Source organism: Lepidothrix coronata, unplaced genomic scaffold (assembly GCF_001604755.1).
Source record: "Lepidothrix coronata isolate B3197 unplaced genomic scaffold, Lepidothrix_coronata-1.0 Scaffold57, whole genome shotgun sequence".
Lineage (NCBI taxonomy): Eukaryota > Metazoa > Chordata > Aves > Passeriformes > Pipridae > Lepidothrix > Lepidothrix coronata.
This window is the reverse complement of record NW_016690237.1, coordinates 2111294-2132680: the sequence shown is the minus strand read 5'-3', so window position 1 is coordinate 2132680 and position 21387 is coordinate 2111294. Positions and strand designations below refer to the sequence as shown.

General features: G+C 36.6%; 1 long non-coding RNA gene across 1 annotated transcript; it reads left to right on the top strand.

Moving 5' to 3' along the window:
* The first annotated feature begins 6 nt into the window (after positions 1-6).
* Positions 7-3675, top strand: LOC108498187. Its single transcript, XR_001875102.1, has 3 exons — positions 7-265; positions 1344-1526; positions 1623-3675. It is a non-coding gene; the product is annotated as an uncharacterized LOC108498187 (long non-coding RNA).
* The last annotated feature ends 17712 nt before the right edge of the window (positions 3676-21387 follow it).

Here is a 21387-nt window from a genome sequence, read left to right as displayed (position 1 = left end):
TAGCCCAAACCACCACAGGTGGTACTGTAGCAAATACCTTGTGAGGCAGATTGAGGAAGCCCATTAGTGCTTGTTTGTTCAAGCTCTGGCACACCACCCAATTGCTCATCACTGATGAGCCTGGGTTTGTCTCTTTGCCCCTTCCAAGCTAGTTTAAAACTCTATCAACAAGTCCTGCTATCTCCTGTAATAGAACTCTTTCTCCTATGGATTCATGGAAAGTATCGTACAGCAATAATAACTGAATCTGCAAGTCATCCTGAAAGTAAGAAATTGCAAATTAGTTTCTCCAAATTAATGTATGTAATGGTAGTTGTATAAACAATGTCTGAAAGAAGGTGAGCCATAATCACATCTAGAGCATCTTCAATGTCATTTTTAATTCACTTAGTTCAACAAGAGAAAAAAAAAGCAAAATCTATGCAGCAGAAAGTCCTGCATTTTATCCAAAGGATTATTTCTGTGCCGTTTCCTATTGGTTACCCTTATGTATTTTAAGATCTCAGGAGTAGAGTATTGCATGTGGAATACACTACTATGATTTTTTTCTCACTAAAGAATTTATAGAGATTACCTACTTGGATTAAGTACACTGCCTGAGTGTTTCTTTCAATTAATTCCATCCCCGTGGATGGACTCTTTTTTCAACTGTCTAGGAAATGTCTCACTTGCAGATAAATTCATACAAAAAATCTAAAATTAATTCTGACCTGTTAAGAGGTAAGAAGTGTGCCCTGGAAAATGTGTCTCTGGTCAATAGGCCTTTGGTATCTCATCTTTTAAAGATAACATCTTGAGACCATGAGGAAAGACAGGTAGCCCCCCCATGTGGGAAGGCAGCAGAAACTCTGGCAGGGTGCCAAAGTACCTGATTGCTTTCTCTTCCTTCCCACATTTTTTTTGAACAACAAACCCTCAGAAAGGATGTACTCTGATCTCTAGAGGAAGCAAAATTTCCTGACCATAAATCAGCCTGCAAAGAACTACAGAGAGACAATATGTTGCTACAGTGTCTTAGCATGTGGGGTTGTTCAAGTTTCTGTAAAATACAGCTGGTTCTAAGCATTTCAAGTTGCAACTGCCCAATTACTGGATTTGTGGATGTGTAGTTTAATGCACAGTTTTCTTCTCTGTCTTTGGTGCTGAAACAAACTGCTGGTCAGCTTCCTAACACAAGGTTTGTACGTGGTTTGTCCAAGTTCTTTTCATGAGCAATTTTGAAATAGTTACTGGAAGTACAACATGAAACATGCATTTGGAAAGTCTTCGTATAAAAATAAAAAACAGTGGTTAGATTTAGAAATTGTCTTTTGAATAAACTGACTGAGATTTACATTCCACAGATATGTGAATTCCTGCAGCAATTATTACAAGAAGAAATTATTGAAAAGGTTTTGATGGTTGGTTGTGTCCCTAAAAGTACTGCTCATCTTCACGTGCAAATCTATCCAGAAGCAGATCTGAGCGAGCTGAGAAGAGACATCTGCAGCTCCACAATTTTGAGAATCATTGTACATAAATTCCAGGTGAGTGCTTACCTATGTAAGGTGGCTGTGGTTTCCAGGGAGGTACACCTTAGAAGTGTCTTTTCCTTTTTGTTTTCTTTCCCTTGTTGCTTGTAGGATACAAGAGGACCCACCTCATCTTTTACCAGTTGTCATTTGAGAACCTTCTTGTGCAAAAATATTTTTGACTGAAAAATATCCAGGGACTCTCTACCACCTTTCCATAGCCAGCATATACTGAGCAGCATGCCTGCCCTGCTGTAGGCTTCTTCTACGTCTCAGATTTATTGAAAGTTGATTAATATGCTAATAATTTAAGTGAAATGTTCACCTATTAAAAAAAGGTAAAAAAGAAGACTAAAGAATTCTTATTATAACTGATCATGCTGTCCGTGAGTCTCTGAAAAAAAGATGTGTTCAGGAGGCAGAACAAATGAAAGAGAAGATAAAATACAACCTTGTCTAATGCTAATATTAAGAAAAAATACTTTGAGCAAGAGCAAAAATTAATTTCTGGAGAATTGAGAACAATATGATGAAAGAAATAGATTCTGAAATTATTTTTTACATTACTGGGAAAAGACTGCCCCAAAGAATCCAGCAAAGTGCCTTCAGCAAGAAGAAGACCACACAATAGTTTAATTAACGTGATATTTGTTGTCTTTGTCTGAACTAAAGTCAGAATTCCTAGTTCATATGAAGTTATAGTATTTGTCAGCATTTTAAAGTCTTAATTCACTTAATCTACAGTCTTCTGGACTTTCAACTCAAGTCATGGTTGGGTCTCAGAACCAAAGGCAGGTAATTTTTTTCAATAAAAAGAGTGGTAGAGCATGAAAAAAAATTGAGACAAATTAAGACACGAAGCAATATGATTTTGAAAACCTAATTTATTTATTTATTTATTTATTTAGTCTGTGACTTGTTTGCTCTGCTTTAACATGGCTATGGAGGCAATGCTTGGGACATTCCTTAATTAAATGATGCATTGTAAAAGGTACAGAATTCTCTCTCAGAAACCGCATTTGTTATTGGACCACCACTCTCAATCATTGGATTGAGAATTTGCAGGTCTCCTTCTGTTCTGCTTACATTTGGATGTGTCAGTGTGCAAAAGATATTTTGGTAATTGACTTTTAGTTCCTGGGAACATTAAACAGCTTAGAACATCAAACAGCTTTGACATTTGACTGTCAAAATTTTCTGCATTTTGACATTTGACTGTCAACAGTCTTTTTATTCTTATCTGAAAACTCAATTTCCTGATAAATCTCTATAATACAAGTTTGGGCTTTTTGTTTTGGATTTTCTTTTTTCTTTTACGGAAAAAGGGTAAAGAGATTTTTAGTTTCAATTCTTTCCTAATATATTTCACTTAACTGAAAGCTACATGTAGGACATGTAGGATTCAAGGTTTTCCAGGGTTCTTTACTTCAAAATAGCAGTCTTTTTATTCACTGATAGTCATTTCTATTCAAATAATACACAGGGAATATGTACAGCGTGTATAGAGACATGCAGATAAACATGCTGAGACAGGTATCCTGCCTCCCTTAACGGCTACATATTTCAGACTTGGCAAGGATCAAATCTCTTCTAGGTCATAAAGAAGGACTGTGGAGTAGAAAAGAGTCTTCATTTTTACACAGTTAATACCCTGTCCTGATTAGCTTCACATTCCTTTACCCTCACATCTTTTCACAGCTTCTAGTGCAACTATGTCACAACTTTCAACCAGTGTTCACTGCACAAGTGGATAGTGGGAAATCCTGATTTTATATCCAGTTTATACAGTATATACAGTTCATACAGTATTTTTTAAACAACATTCTTTCTTAGGTGTTGGATCTATGTAGAGTATGTAACCGATGGTGTTGTGTTGTACCTGTTATCAAATAAAATACTTGTCTCGTTTACCCTAAAAAACATGTTCAGGTGAGATTTAAGACAATCTATAAAAAAAAAATTGAGCTTCAATATCATTGAATCATGTACCTAGTTCCCTTAACACTGTGACACAGTCTTTCAGGTAGCTGAGACAACTGAGATGTGGATTTCAAATACATATATCATACTCTAAAACAGAAGATCGAATTTGCTGGAAGTCTACTTTTATGCTAAAATTAAAACTGTGAGGTTTTGAATACAGTAAGTTTCATACAAGCAATAACTTAAGCAATTAATCTCTTCCTCATCTTCACTCAACTTTGAAATTTGGCTTCCTACTTACCTCAGAAAGACTCCTGGATCGTAGGAAGGTCATACAAGACACGGAGTAAAGAAAAAAAAAGGAAGAATATAAAATATTCATATTTTTACCAGTAAAAATATAAGTATAATATTGTTGGCATAGTCATCATAAAGTTAGGATCAGAGATGTAAAAAAAATTTCTTAAGAGGAACACCCCAAATTCTTTTCTTATATTCATTGTTTTATATCTCCAAGATTCAAAATATCTTCTCATCAGACTGTAGCCATATATAAAGAAGGACTTTCTGAACACCTGGGCAAGTTCAGCATCCCTTGACTGATCATTTTTTAACAAATATTTTTCCCTCTACTCATTTTCTTTTCCCTTTAAATTTTGTTAGTATTAATAGAAATGGATCTGGTCAGACATAAGCAATATATATCCAAAAGAAGTTGTGTATCTAAAGAATTTTTATCAAGTTTCTGATGTGGCAGTGTGATTTTTGGTTGATTTGAAACAAAGGTTTATGGGAACACTGCAGAATAATAGGTACTTGTAAACATCAGCAGTTTAATCCAAGCCCTATCAAAGAAAGAAGAAAGACTCCTAATAATTTCACTAGTTCTTTGATTGGGTCTGCACCAAAGCTATTGCAAGATCAAGGTGGGAACTGCAGCTCAATTTTAGGTTTTAAATTAGGTGCATGATATGTTTTGACCTGAGAAAATTGCCTAGATCCCTGATTTTGAAAAGATGCAAGCACTTTCATAGGAATACATATGTGGAAAATCTTTTAAGGGCACACAAGCACTCAGGACCTCTCTACACAACTGAGTATTTGAAATAATAAAAAAAAATGTTCACTGCCTTTTATTAATGTTTTTTCTTGTTTAAGATGACCACATTAGAACTCATAATACATGATTCTGTAATAAAAGAAAACAAAACCAAAACCAAACAAACAAAAAAACAAAACCAAAAACAAAACCCAGAAAAAATACGTGATATTTAAGGTCCCTTCCAACCCAAGCCATTCAATGATTCTATGACAAGAGTTCCACAAGATGACATAAGGTTCAATTTCAGCCTTGGGTCCAGTGCCATATAGTATATTCAAATCTATTCAGTTTCTATGCACAGACATTCTTCTAACAAGAGCTGGCAACAGAAAATCAGTGGCATCAAGTGCACAAAAAACAAGTAGCTCCCAATTACAATAAAATACTTCATCCCAAAAGAAAAAAACGTATTTGAGAAACTGTCAGTTCTGTCATTAGTGTAATTTATAACAGCTGACATAAAGATACTCAGCATTGGACCTTGTTCAAACAATTTAAAATCACTTCTCCTGCCTTAAATGAATAAACCCATGACATAATAAAGTCAAAAGTCTTGTGCTGCTCTTGTTCATTACAGCAGATCTTTATAACCCAGTGTAGATGAGGTTGCATTGCCTTTAGAAATAACTTTCGGTCAATGTGGAAATTTTAAAAATAGCAATGAATTCATAATATATGCTATTTCTCTTCATGGCAAGGTGAGTGCCAGGAAAACCAAAACTAAACCCAAACAACTGTAAAGCTTAATAAATTACAGCCAAGTAACTGTTTTCTGAAGTTTGTAGGTTAACACATATGCACCTACCAACATAAAAGTAAAATGGTAAAGGATGACTGTAGGCTGTAATTTTTATTATGCAATAATGCTTTTAATGTTGTCAGCATAATCTTTAAAACAAACATTTCCTCCTCACTATTTCAATACACGATTTTTTTTTCAGAGATTCATATCAGCTTCATTCCAGTCTGAATTTATTCAGTTTGCCCCCTTTGTCATTATTCTAGGAGAATTCTTAATTTTCCCATCACATTATTCTATTATTTATAATTTTTATAGACACTTTATGAGGTTTAATTTCTCCAAAGAAGCAAAAATTTCCTGTTGCCTGTGTTATTCATATACCTCTTTATCACTCCTTTTCAATTTCTCATCATTATGAAGGAAGTTCCAGCAAGGTCTTGTACAAAAACCTCTCTCTTACAGGGACATCATTCGAAATTTCCTTGAGTTGAGGTTGCTCTCTCCTTTATCATAATACCGAGTCACTGTGTTACTGCATAATATAGCTAGGGCTTTCTCCTCATCTGTCGTTTCCAGTGGTTCTCAGCTTAGAGAGAAAAATCATATTAGTCCATAGATTATCTTGAACGTCACACCAATAAACTTTGTCCTATTTATATTACTAGTAGACTGCACACTTCAGACTGAGTCAAAAGGGTCAGCCATTTCTTCCACTTGCAAATTATCCACAAATATGTAAAGCAAAAACCTATCTATCTGTTACTTATAATGTGATAGTTTTTGACTCCACAGTCATAATCCAGATTTTGTTGTAAATGCACTATGTAAATGCACAGGTCCCTTCCTTGAGGTATAATGTTCAAGAAACTGTTGCTATGAATACACATGATAGTATATAGCAAGATTTTTTGCAACTAATTATTACAAGTGCTGTTGTGAACACTCACTGTACAGAATTTGCTGTTGTGTGCTGTTATTAATCAAAATTTCATAATCTTTTCAGCTCCTAAATAAGATAATTTTCACTCCCAAAACAAAATTTAGGTGGACAGAAAGATTGAATTCTTCAAAATGACATTAAGTTAATCCCCTACTCAATATCTGCTTAGTATATTAGTACTTCTGATTCCAATTGTACGTGGAAGAAAGAACTGGAAAAGATCATCTAAAAAGCAATAGACTCTGAGTTCACAAATTTAAGGAAAAAATGGTTGTTTAGAGAAAATTTTATCTCAAAAGAAAATTGTCCTTTTCTATCAGACCATTACTGGAAAGAGAATGAGATATTAGGTGGTACATTACTGGCTGAAAAAAAAAAAGGAAAAAATTAAAGTCTGTGTTTTTTGTGAAAGAACAATACCCTTTAGGTGACAGAGGTAAAGATATCAAAACAATAGCAAATGAAATTCCTTGAAGTTTTAAGAAGCCTACTGTATTGTGTTTCACTTAAAATCCACAGTCCTTTATTAAGGAAGAAAATTTCTTCATGAAAAGAAACCTGACTGACAGAAGAGCCAACAAAGAAGTTACTGCCATTGAACTCTAATATGGGTGTAATATCTAATGTTTTGAGGAAGGAGGGAGAGCTAATAGGCTGTGGAGCAGCATATCCCAGTTATTCCAGATTCTTCAATAAAAGTACAAGATATTCTTTTTTGGTTGCCTTCTGGCAGTCAAAATGAGCAGAAACACATACCTACATAAAATATTAACTTTCAGCTCCATTCCAGGAGTGTGGAAGTAAAGACAGGAAATGTAGTGAGAGAAACCTGCACATCCCCTTAATTGTGAAGAGTCAGCATGATTTAGTATTATTTGCAGAAAAAGTATTTGGAACCACATGGACCTGGTATTGGATAAAAACATCCAATAAAGAAATAAAGTGCTAGACATCAAGATGTTAAGTGCTGTTCATTTAGATTCTTGAATTTGATTTTTCAGAGCAATCAGCCCACTCTCAAAACCACATTGTTAGATCCATTGTACTAGCATGGAACTTCTTTGGGTTTCTCCCTTACACTGAAATTGGGCAGAAATGTGATGAGGTTTGTTTGACATGCCTCTGGACCTCTCCAAAAGTAGAAGTCATTTCTAGGACTCCTACCAGAAGTCTACAGCACATTTATTAAGTAGAAAATAGAAATCCATTGAAGTGCTCTCTGGGAGAGCAAGAGCAATGAGCCATTGCAGTATCTAATCCACATAATACTGAGAGTAACTGCATAGGAAGAGTGAATATAAGTTGACGGTATGAGCTCATACTTGTCAAGAAACCCATTAAGGGAGCTAAACTTGAGACACAATTGGATTACTGATATTTCTTGTGTAATATCAGAGTTAATAAAATAATGACAAATGCATTACACAATCAAAAGCAAATTGAATTCTGTCAATTTTCTGTGCTCTTTCTATTTGTACTATCTTCTAGTAATAGAAAAAAAAATGGGTTTTTTTTTCAAGCATTCTTGAGGACAGAATGTCCGAAAAAAATTTGATATAGTGGGGATTTTAGATCCTGAAACTTGAAACATGGTGACCTTAAAAAAACCCAGTGCAGTAAAGTTTAATTAAATAAAATTAATTTAAGCTTAAAGGAAATCCATTCCTGAGATGTTTACATGTATTTTAAAATAAATACAATAAATTTTCACTGTTTGATATAGATATAGCCAGCAAAAATTGGTATAAAAAGCAGACCTATAAGAACTGTTCCACCATCTAATGAGGAAACCAAGATTTCTTCTTTCCAGCTACAACTCCTCTAGATCCATACAAACATACATTTCATCTGGCAAGGTAGTATTAATTTAGAAGTCTTGAAAAATATTTTTGGATCTAATAGTACACTGTACTAGCATGTATAGGGAAAGTCAAAGTAAACGTATTGATTCTTTCCTGCAAACAAACATACCCTTTAACACAAGTACCCTGAATATAAAGTCAGCTTTATTAGCTGTTGTGCTGAAGTTTTCAACACTTCTTTACAAAACTGGCCATGCCAATCTTTTCCATGGACAAGGTATTTACTTTGTGGTAGATGGATTCTCAGTATTCCTCCTCAGAGCAGTCCCAATATCTGATACATAATATCACAGGGAAGAGAGAGACACAGGGCAAATGTGTGAAATACATTCATAGTAGCAGCAACAATAGAAAACCAAAATACGCTGAATAGATTAAACACATCAATATTTAGGACTGGGAATTCACTTAGCAGTGAATTCTATGCTTTACAGCATGCAGGATGGAAAGTTCAGGTTTAGCAAATTACAGTTTAACTTCTCTCCTTTCTATACAGTTAGTTATTTACCTAAGGAGACCTGAATTTAGCACATTAGTATGTTGCGTTTAACTTTGTTCATTATGCAGAAATCTGCAATCGGATACGTCTGTCACGTATTGGCCTCATAAGCCACCAGCGTGCCTGTATCAAATGTGGATAGAGTCTTCCCAAATCTTCGTTCGCGAAGCCTCGCCATGATATGCAGAAATCACACCATGTTCTCATCAGAGCCTGGTAAATAGTTGGATGGATGCTAAGGGTAGTACACAGATGTCTTTTGAAAAGGATATGATCTAATTGACTGGCTAGTAGCAAAGATGACAAAGAGATAAAGGTTTTGTTGTTGTTTTTCTCTTTCTAAGATAAGGTTAAAGCAATGCTATGACTGGACTACGAGTTTAAGCAAGAGTATGAACTTAGGCTAAAAATATCAGGAAAGAGGTCTGATTTTCTAAACCTGGAACAAAGCATGCTTAAATGCTTTCTAGTTTTGTTAAGCTGATTTTATCTCTTCTCAGCTGAGTGTGCTAACCCCTCAGTGTGTTAAACTCCAATTATTAATTTGTTGAATAAGGACAGTACAATATTCTCCATAAATAATCTGGAGGAATGTTTAAAGAAAACCAGATTGAAAACCAGATCAGAACTTCCACTCATTACAAGTAGCTGAATTCTACATTGCAAACATATCTGTATAAACATACGTCTGGTTATTAAAAATTTTAAATGAAAAATGTTGTGGGTGGTACATTATCTGACAAGATCAATAAGCCGGTGAAACTAACATCCATATGGCAATAAATACGATATATGATTTTAAATTAAAAGGATTATATAGGGAGAAGATATTTAAAATTATATAAGGCATCTAGAAAAAAAATTGTGTCTCTTTAAACACCGTGTTGAATATGTTATACAGTCTCAAAGTAATATGCTTAGCTGAAAGTATATGAAAGCTATACTGACCTTAGGTTATCCATCTCAGTGCAAAGAATGCAAGTAAGTGCTTCATACACTTCCTCATTTTTATGTTATCTTTCTTCCTTTACATCAAAATATGCATAAAGTAACTTCAAAAGAATTTCATTCTAAAGCCTTGCAACTATTAATAGCAGATCCTTGCTTTAACAACTCACCAGCAGTGAGAGATTGCCTGTTCTGAGAAGTAACACAGCGACCTGCAAGTTTCAGTCCTGAAAACTTCTTTACTGTAACACCTCAACCTACACAAACTATTTTTTATACACCTGGTTTGTTGATGCATTCTGCCATCCCACTCATTTTTTATGTGATTGCTGCTTTGAAGATGTTAAGGAAATAGGCTTGATTTTGACAGTTATTTCCTGGGATTTGGGGAGTGTGCTTCTTAATCTATTGCAAAAGACATTCTCCTTATTTGAATAAATCATAATGTGAGGTTACTTTTCTCTTATCACTTTTCTTTTAACTTATGAATTCTCTCTTTCATTTCCTCTGAGATCTTTTACTAATTGACAGGTGGTCCTGATGTGGTTCACTACAGCAACCTCTCTGAAGTTACTGACTGACTCTCCAGATGTTTAATTTCATCATTTTGATATGCTTCAGCGACTTTCTAGGCTACTTCTATCTAGCACTGGTACACTTATCTCCCTCTTCTATCCTTTTATCCCCTTAGAAAAAGTGGTTTGGGGGTTGCTGTTGTTGTTGCTTCTGTTGTTTCACAATTAATTTAATTCCCCTGGCATTAACTTCATGATTTTGAAGAATTCATCACAAAGTTAGTCATGGAAAGCCTTCAAGTTTCATCCCATTTCCATCTGCAACATAAACATCTTTGTGACATCACATACAATTATGAAGTTTGATAGTACATCATCCTGAAAAGCCAGCATTACACTGTGATCCCCACTGAGATTGAGGTTCTTTGGTTTATAGACATGCAGAAAAAAATGCCTGGGATTTATGAATGTTATAATTGTCTGAAAATTTTTGTTTGAAAATGCGTTTTATTTATTATCCCTGGGCACTGTGAATCTTCCTTTAGTTTGATGTGTATGACACCTACAATGACAAAATGTTCAGATCTTTACCATTTTGTCAAAGGAGCATTTTACAGGCTCTGGATAAAGAACATAATAATTGCTCTGCAACACCTGAAGACTCCTGTAAATTGTCTTGTGCTGCTAGCTGTCCTGTATTACATTTTTCATGCCATAAATCTGTGAATAAATCACAGCTTTTAAAATGACATTCACTTACTTAATATATTGCTGTGTATTTGATAGTCTTCAGTTAAATTGATTTACTTCCAGTTCTGCAATACATTAACTGCCTTGCCTAGGCAAATATCTACATTCAGCTAAAACTTTAAACTACAAATTTACATGAGGTAATCTCTTCTATTTACCAATTTTTATTGATAAAAATTTTTAATACTTGTTCTCCAACTTCATCCAGGCCTTAAAACTTAATTTCATATGCAGAAATACTTCATGAAATTCCACCGTTCTTTGGATTTGTGGGAAGGATACATATCTGTCATGGTTTGAGATAGCCCCAAAATCCAATCCCCTAGTCTAAGCCCCCTCCCACATCTCAACCTAACGTGAGATGGGTTTTTCCAGACAAAACACACCAGACTCCAAATGGGGAAAGGGAATATATTACAATGACTGTACAAATAAATACTACAATACATTATACACACGATCACAATATCTCTACCATGACATATAGTATTTACAATGGACCCGATCTCTTCTCCCCTCCAAATAAAAGTCCAGGAGGGAAAAAAGGACAGATCCCTTCCAGTCCTTAAGCAGCATCTTCTAAGGCAGCAGGTTTCTTCTTCTCATGCATGCAGCAGCTGTGGCTGGCTTTCTGCCAGCATTCACGAGGGAGGTATCCAAGCTCCCTCGGCCCCCTTGACGCAGGCAAAGGGGTCTTCTGTGGGCTTTGTCACCCCAGACAAGGTCTTTTCACCACGGTCATATCACGAGACGCAGGGGGTCTTCGTGACGGTCTGGTATCTCCAGGAGACTCAAGCTCCTGCAGGGCCTCTGTGCCCTGTTCTCAGGCTGCCACCGTGGCAACAGTGCGAGGGGGGAGCCAAGGTCACCCCCTCTGCATTCCATCTGGCCATCCCGGTCCAGCTCTGGGACATCTTTGAGCTTCTTAGCTCCTCTCTCTCCGGTGCTGCATGTCCAAAACTACTCTCCAAAATAGGAGTCCATGTCCCTCTTCTCTAAGAGGAGTCTCAAGGGAGTTTTGGGGTCTGGTATCAGTCTTACCCCAAACTCTGTAGCTCTGCTGCATGCTCTCTCTCTCTCCCGTTCCAGGAGTCCTTTCTGCGATGCTGCATGTCTCTGTTGCTTCTCCGTTTCAGGTCTTATCTGTCCTGGCTCTGTGCCACTGTTTCTCTGGTCAGTGCCGGCTGCTGCTCTTCGCCCATGGAGAAAAACATCTCCCGGCATAACTACAGACACTTAGCCTAGTCCAAGACTGTTCCAAGTCTCTGCAATCCCCCCAGCCGGGGGCTGGGAGGGGGCCAGAGGCCCCGAGGGGCTCAGAGCCCCTTCCTCGTGGCTCACAACATGGTCACCTCTCCAACAACAACCAAAACTACAACTCATCTCTTCCGGTGAGCTTGTGATATGTTTACATTACTTCCAGGGGTTTCCACCCCTTGGGGTCTACCACTTTTCAGCCTCTGGGGGAAAAACCAAGGTCCAAACCACCACAACATCCAAAAAGTTTCAAGAGACCCCTTTCTTACAGCATTTTCAAAGCTAAAATATCTGCCTATGGCCAATTTCCTCACGAGATTTACAGACATGCTTACCTTTGAATCATTCAGATAAGTTTTGTGTTGACTGTAGAATGCAGCATTCTGGAATATCTACTTAGAAGCATCGATTTTAAATAAAGAACTGTCTTAATTACTAAGGCAAAAGAGCTTTCATCAGTAGAAAAGGGGGTGTTTTTTGTTCGTGGTTTTGTTTTGTTTTTCTTTGCTTTGTTTTTCTGATAGGTATACTTCAGTTACTCTAATAGGATAGTGCAGGATTATACACTTTATTTAGAACTAGATTAGTGTTTTTCAAGGTGTATACTATGCCAGGATCACAATAGTCCATGATTGCCTTTTCTAGTTTCCTCATGGTTTTGGAGTTCATATCCATGTAACTGTGCTTTCTATCACTGTAATATGTCAAATGCTATTGAATCATAGAATGGTTTGGGTTAGAAGAGACCTTAAAAATCATCTACTTCCAACTACCCCGCCATGTGAAGGGACATCTTCTACTAGACCAGGTTGCTCAGAGTTCCATCCAACTTCCAGGGACGATACATCCACAACATCCACAATTGTATGGGCAACTTGTTCCAGTGTTCCACCACTCTCTGCGTAAAGAATTTCCCCCTAAGATTGAATATAAATCTACTTGCTTTTAGTTTAAAACCATTACCCTTTTTCTTATCACTACATGCCCTTATAATATGCCACTCTCCATCTTTTTTTACAAGCCCCCTTTAGGTACTGGAAGGCTGCTCTAAGGTTTCCCTGGAGCTTTCTCTCCTCCAGGATGAACAACCCCAACTCCTTCAGTTTGTCTTGATCAAAGAGGTGCTCCAGCCCTCTGGTCTTTTTAATGTCCCTCCTCTGGACCTGCTCTTTCAGGTCCATGTCTTTCTTTCGCTGAGAATCCCAGAGCTGGATGCCATACTCCAGGTGAGATCTCATGAGAGCAGGGTAGAGAGGGACAATCAGCACCCTTGACATGCTGGTCATGTCAAGTATTCAACCGTCTTTTCCGGTATAGGTTGCAGTATTTCCATTGCAATGCACTGGTTCAGGTTAACAGCAAGTATGGGCAAACAGAAAAACTCATTTGCAATAAAGAAAATTAAAGTTTGAATAAAATTATTCAGATTCAATCATGGAGTGAATATTTGACATTACAGAAAATTTTAGCTCTTATTTTTTAAATATGACTGGCTTTTTTTTCTTGATACCAGACGACACATAATTTTGAGGAAGAAAAAATCTTTTAGAAGTAGTGTTTCCCTGCCTTGAAAGTGTGAAGTTTCACAAAGTAAATGAAGCTAAGCAAAAATAGATATGTGCCAAAAGCATGGGATCAAGAGTAGATACTCGGGAGTGCCTGTAGTAAAGAATTTAGGCACTTATTACAGGGTCCAAAATTGCAGTTTGTGTATCTAACCAAAATGAGAAGCAGTTCATGACTGAAATTAAAGCCATTACTTAACGGTGAAATTATTTAAGAGTGAGATAATTTTCAGATCAAAAAGGCAAAAATGTGAAACTTTTTTTCTATTTAATCAGTCAAAAATAATCCCTCATCAGGAGAGTAGTGAAGAGAAAACGAAGTGTGAAGTCACACAGCAGTGTGAACCTTATCACGTACTAGTTGTGAAAAGTAACATTTGGTTTCCTAAGGAAAAAATAAATTTAAACAAAACAAGAGAAATAGAAGTCATCACATATCTGTTCTGATTTTATTCCTGAACTGCAAATCCCCAAATGTCCGCAGTGAATTTTGGTGTTATACTGAAATCTTAACATATCACTTCAACAAACCTCCATGAGATGATAGCTGGAACAGACATTCAAAAATCCTGAGAATCTCTGAAGTCAGGGAAGAAAATTTTGACATTTCTAGTATAAATGTAAAGTACCTGCTATGATAAGCAGTCCTGATATGCAATTGTTAAAAACAATGAGGTTCCACACCTAAAATAGCGTCCATGCAAAGTACGCTGGCCTAATAAAACCCAAATGGAGCATGTACAGGAAGATTTATACAGCCTATGAAAGTTACATAACTGTCATAACTGTTATAACTTATACATGCATCATGGCTGCATGAATCTTAAGCTGCTAATGCATTGAGTATTTCACTTGTTGTACTTTCATGTGATGATTTATTTTATCATTTGGGAAGGTTTTTTTCATTTCTCGCATCTGAGTGAGCACCCACTAACAGCTAGTTCCATTCTGAATTCCAGTTTTATTTAATAGAAGCTTTAAAAAAGTAGAATTTAAAGTTCTGTAGTCTGCCTAATGGCAGTTTCATTAATGGCGGCTGTTTTTCTATAAAGATCAAATCCTGGAAACCAAAGATACAAACACATGAAAATAAAAACAAATAAGAGAATAGATGGCTTTTAAGTTAAACACAAGGAAAACAGATTCTTTCTAAATCAAGGGGTAGGCATGCCAAACAATGTTTTACAGATGAATATACTCCACAAAAATTAATTTAGTTCACAAATGTGAAAATTCAGAAAATTTAGACCTCCTTCTCTAAGTTTTGGTATCCATTGGGCAAAATGTTTACACTGGGGCAGTAGTTCTGTGCTCCAGTTATTTTCAATGGAAATACAATTCAGCAGACAATGACTTTTAACATAAAGGTTATCCTAAGATAGCCTGTCAGAGGAAAAGCTAAGAAAAAAAGAGTGAAATCAGTCGAAACAGGGATAACAGACTGTTGTACATTGCAGCAAAACAATATTGCATTGAAAGACATGGACATGTTTGACTTTCATGAAGAAATACGTAATTTAATAATATGTTAATGTATGAATCAAGCAAGTGGCGTGCAGTTGTGTCAGTGAAGATTTAGGATGGATATTAGGAAAAGGTTCATTACTCAAAGGTTCATTACTCAAAGGGTGGTTGGGTGGTTGAGCCTGGTGGAAGAGGCTCCCCAGGGAAGAGGTCACAGCACCAAGCCCGACAGAGTTCAAAAACTGGGCAATGCTCTCGGGCACATGGTGTGACTCTTGGGATGTCCTTTGCAGGGCCAGGAGTTGGACTTCAATGATCCTTGTGAGTCCTTTCCAACTCAGCATATTCTGATTCTATATCTATTTTAATGGATTTCACATATCACTGAGAAATAATTTCTCACACATCTAAAACCTGTTTAATATATTCATTAGTTTGCCCTCTATATCCAAATACTGTCTCATTCCAACTGGCAACACTTAAGCAGAACAAGGTATCAAAAATGGCTAAAATTAGTTAGTTGAGAATTCCCTAGTTAGATCAAATCTGTAGTCTGGCATCTCATGCACTATCTATGCCCATTAATTTTGGCAAACAACATGAGAGGACTCCTCATTTGGCAAGAGAACAGACTGCACTATAATAAACAGAAGGCGTGTTTGTGGTGGTTTGCGGTGGTTTGAAACTCCCAAGAATCTAACTTTTAAGTTCAAGCCCCCCCTCCGACAGTTTGCCCCTATGAGAGGGTTTAGCGATGGTATGGACTTGATATCTTTTTCACCTCTCAGGCCACAGTTCCTTCATTTCAGTTTTTTGTGGCACTGGTTAGTGTCCTTCATTTTTCCCAAGACAGCAGATTTATGTATGGCAGTCAGGATTTTTATTCTTACTTTGTGGAAACTTCAACCCTGAGCCCTAGCCTTCAGGGGATTTCCTTGTAGATCTTCACTCCTCTTGGGTTAGAACATTGAAGGTAGCTTTCAGTTCAGTCTTACCAAAGCTCTTTTGCTCTGTCTCAGCTCACCAGCGTGATAGAAACAGCAGCAGCAGCAGCAGCAGAGGGCACGGCCACCTCCTCCACATTCCGTCCTGGCTCAGAAAAAACTCAGGAGTTTTTTCAGCTCCTTTCTCCCTCTCTCTAGCTGCTGCTGCATTTCAGGACTCCCTAAGGGTTTGGAAGTCCACTCCTCCTCTTCAGAGAGTCTCTGGTCTTGGGAAAATAATAGTCTTACCCCAAACCAGCTCTATTGAGTTTACCTCTGTTTTGTTGCCAGCTCTCCCTCCTGCAGGAACATCTCTGTGTCTTTCAGCCGGCTTCACGTTATCTCGCTCCTACTGGCTATCTTTTTGGCTTTTAGCCATCACTGTCTCTGTTCAGGACTGTTCTGTTGCTGTTTTTCAATGTCTTCTGCTGCTGCTGACAGTAAGGAAACTTTTCTAGCTCTTGATTACGGGACCCGGTCCAGCTTTGACACTATACCAGGTCTCCCGTAGCCTTGGCTGGGGGCCCTTGGCCCTTGGCCCCCAGAGGGGCTCACTGGCCCCCTGCCTCCTCATGGCTCAGATCATGGCTACCTACCTTCTAAACTATCTTCACCACCTTGTCTTCCATTTCTGTGGGTATGTAATTTCCGTAAGGGCACATGTGGACTATTGATTGGTCCAGTGTTATCAGTGGGACAAACCATTACTACATCCGAGAAAAGGTTTTTCAAACCACCACAATGTTACAACCCTATGTGTGTCTGAATCTGCTTCTAAATTTCTGTAGATTAAATAGCCCTGATTTTTTAGACTGAGAAAAGGTACATGTCAAAGACAACAAGGAGGCCAGCCCAGCATACTTTTCTGTTCTGTGCCTGCCTAAGCACAGGATACCTGGACAGTTGTATTTTTGATTGATAATATCATATACTAATACAGATCCACCTCATTACACTTGCAATTCATCTTGTTCATGAGGTTATTTAATAAACTATAGCCTCTTGGTAAGATAGCCATAATCAATGTGCATAAACTATTTTTTTTATTAGTTATAATTATACGAGGTCATTTTTACTGGTGCAGCTAGATTGATAGATAGCTCTGTAATTGTTTTCAAAGACACAGACGGCTATAATACAATCAAGCGACAAAGGATTGATCCTTGCTACATCAAAATCAATTGAATCTGATGGGACACAGAAAGTCACAGAGAAGTTCAATAGACTTTAGGATAAGGCCTAAACTAAAACCAGCTCACAATCTCCCCCCATTTCTCCCTAAATTCTTGTTTTACTCTGTATTTAATAAAAAATCTACAAACGTTTAGAGTTACCACTTTTTTATTATAATTAATTCATACTGTGTAGACATTTTAAAAAGCCATTGACATAGGCTTCTGTCAATAGTTTGGATTTTTGTTGATGCTGCAAAGCTGAAAGGCTAAAATATCTAAAATGGTGAAAAATCTAACCGTTTGTTTCAATGTGACAGATGTACTTGCCTTGAGCACTAACAAGGCATAGCTAATTACTAATACAGTTGCAGAAAAGGCACTCTGACAGTCGTGATCTATGAACAAATTTGTCTTCCAAGTGACAAGTCAAACAGAGGTTATGGAGGATCTTGGACACTGGGTAGGTTATAAAAAAATTTTGCATTTTTTTTTATTGCTGTAGGGGAAATATTTCACCTTCAACTCAGATGACATCTGAGGTCCTTTCATGCTCATACTCTTTCCATTAAAGGTCCAGATATTTATTTTTATATATTGCCAAGAGGTCTTTATCCCAATAGATTCTTGAAATCTCGTTTTTCCTAAATTATTTCATGATTTTTTATGATAGAGTATCTATCTTAGAGGTATCAAATAATGAACAATTAAATCACGTATCATAAAAATCCAGTATTTTAAAAAAAATATAATCTGTAACAATGCTGTAGGTAAATCTATTTTTAAGTGGTAATTTTCAAAATATCTGAAACCTTATATCATCTTACCATTTCAAATACAGTGAAGATTTCTGAGAACTTGGGTTTTCGTGAAAGTAAATGACGATAAACCGATGGCAATGGAAAAAATCAGAAAATTCTATTAAAAGTTTAATTTTTACCAAGTACTATTACTGAAATAAAGTCAAAACCATAGTTAAAAAATAATGCCATTATCTTTGAGTCTACAGCCCTAATTTTCAGTGTTTCATTCTTGAGATGAAAACATTCTCAATTTCTTACATCTGAAAAGAGTTCAGATAAGACCAATTAAATATACTGTTCTTTATGGAGTTAAATAGTTATTACTACTTACGTTAAATGTGAAAGTACTTCTAATAGTGAATCAGTTTTCTTACTGCTACACTGGCAGGTGTAATTTCAGGACTGAAATATAATAGTGATTTGAAGGATTTTTTAATCAGCATTTACTCTTCTAAAGTACACATATTATCCGTATTTATTTCACAAATATTAGAAATCTCCCATAAAAGCTATCACAATGCAATTGGGTGTAATAAGATTGAATCATTTGGGTCAGATCCCAAATGGGATTAGGCTTTCTGGCACAAAACATTGCAGCAATTCAATGTTAGGCAGTGAGCCCAGGAGTGTAATTCAAGGATTTCTTACATTCTCACATTCCATGTACAATGACAGAGAAAAACTGGCACTTTGCAGTGGGACAAGAATTATGACAAGAAGTACTTAAACCAGGCAACATGAGCATCAAACTCCCAATATTATGAAACATCATTTCTCTTTCTTGCTTTAAGTGCTCATGTCTCACCAAGTTTCTGAGATTAAAACAATTTCCTCCACTTTTTTGTTTAAATCACACTGACCATTTGCAATGGTTTTTGTTATCCTCAGCGAACGCAGCAGGAAATCTCAGTTCAAGAATATCATTAGTTTGATGTGTTTCAAAGTCACATTTGATACTTCTGATGAATAGATATTGAACACTAGGAAACAAACCTGTTTGTTTATTTCCCTTTCATAAATCTTGCATTAAGGACTGCACATAAATGCAGCTCCAGTTGAAGCAATGGAGGGTCCTTCCTCAGCATTCTCTTTAAAATATGCATGCTTCTACATTGCATAAGGAAAAAACAAACAAACAAACCAAAACTCTCAGTTGAAGTAAAAAACTAAGAAATCTCTCTTTGCTCTCTACAGAGGCTACGTGCATGCACAGTAATGTAAATCAAGTATATTAATAAGCATTTTTCTTTTATACAAGCCTCTAAACAGATAGATTTTGCTGATAATATTGGTGTAATGACATCCTGCTGTTAAACATTCATTCCTGACTGAACTGCAATTCTCTGTCCTCTCAGCTGTGCCAACACAATGCTGGGGTCATGATGTAAACAAGACCGGTAAACTAATCCAGACTGAAAGCAATTCTTCATTTAATAAGAGCTATGATATGCTCCAGGTAAATCCAGAAGTGCAATATTAGTGTACTACATTATATTCCGATGAGAATTAAATAAAGGGCTAGCTGAAATATTGCTATCAGCACAGCATCTGCTCATGTGATCTTTTAGTCATAATAATAGTGCTAATTCACAGCATATCGAAGCAGACGTGGAAACTAACACACACAGCGCATCTTCTGAATATTCCCTATGAACTGCTCATGAGCAATCTGCAGGCCAAGAATTTATTCACTGAGGAAATAAATGAATATTTTTTAGGTAATGAATAAATCCACAAATTTTGCCATATGTTTGTGGACAACCAGTGAACAGAAAAAAAAAAAGTTGGTAAAATTTAACCCAATAAATAATTCATTACAAATTGCTTGCCTATTCTAAATTTAAACCAGCAGATTTAACTGTCTCCAAGCTCTTTTTTATGAGTAACACTAGCACCCAGTGCCTTCATTCATTATATAATTTGACATCGCCATTGGTTATCATCAAAGGCCTTACACTGAGGCAGCAGAGGAAGAGAGCAATCCTTTCTGGTGAAAATGTTAAATCAAGTTACATTTCATCTCACTATTTCAGTGCTGAAACCATCACCTGCATTCGAATGACCAGGAGACTAAGATCACAGGCATAGAATAATGCAGTGGGTTGGCTGCTACTTCATTTGCCTTGACCCCTACCTTGTAACCTACCACTACTGAATTTTAGAGAAAAAATGACTAGAGAGAGAGAATCAGGCAAAGTGAAAGTCAACATCATCTCTCTTTCCGCAGGTCAATAGTTCAGCATCATCATTCCAGAATAACTAATCCCATCTCTGAAAACTCTTTCTATGCGTGCAGTTGTTATCTAAAAGAGAATCTGTAAACCTTTTTTAATGCTATCAAGTGGAGAAAGTTAAAGCAAAACAGAAGAATATGGAAATGAAACTCCACTGTACCCTTATCTGGAGGGAAAAGGTATTTAATATCACCTTTGATACTTAGGACGCAGGAAAGTTTTACATCATTCTTCCCAGGAAGCTCTGCTTGAGTGATTTATTTCACTTTAGTGATGTAAGAGTAGTTTACATTCCATAAATAACAAAGAAAACTAAAAGCTCAGAAAGAACAACTTGCTATGAACACCATCCAGGCAAAGAATATAATGGCTACCACTGCAAATTATCCAGGTAACTAAGGTCTTAATTTACTTCAATGGGAAAGAAGAGCAAAAAAGTATGACCTAGTGATGCTTTGTCTTACGCACAATTTTAATACAAACAATTTATAAAACAAACTTTCTTTCCAGTACGATTTATTTTGTAACCATTTTCCTCGTATACTCTTTGCCCAAGCAACGCTGCAGATTTGGGTCATTGATGCATATGCTAGTGTGTGAATTTTGATTGGTTTGATATGGTTCAAGTTCTTCTGTAGTCTCAGGAGGGAAAAGACAGAGAGAAACGTAAATACATACTGATCACCAAGGCCTTTTTATCCTCAGTTCAGGATGACAGAAAAATTGGTGCACTTGGAGCTCAGCTGTAAAGATCCTACGTTCAGACAAGCCAGAGTTCTCAAAAGGGTCAGGTAAAGGGATTATTCTGTATAAAACTAATTTTTTTATGATTTCATCCACTAAATGAGGGAAAATATGCAGTTACTCTACAAAGGAGGATTTATTACAAAAATGCAGAAAGGATCATTATTAAACTTTTTTTCCCCTGACTGCACTATAACTGTTTGCAATCTGCAAACTTCCAGTAATAAGGATCCAGCCCTAATCTTTGGTAACAAGCATAATCCCATAACATATGCTACCATCATTGCAGCAAGCAGTGGGAGTGAATATTAAATTTTCAGAATCAAATCTAATATCGCTATATTATCACTCTAGTGTAAATCTACCTTTACCA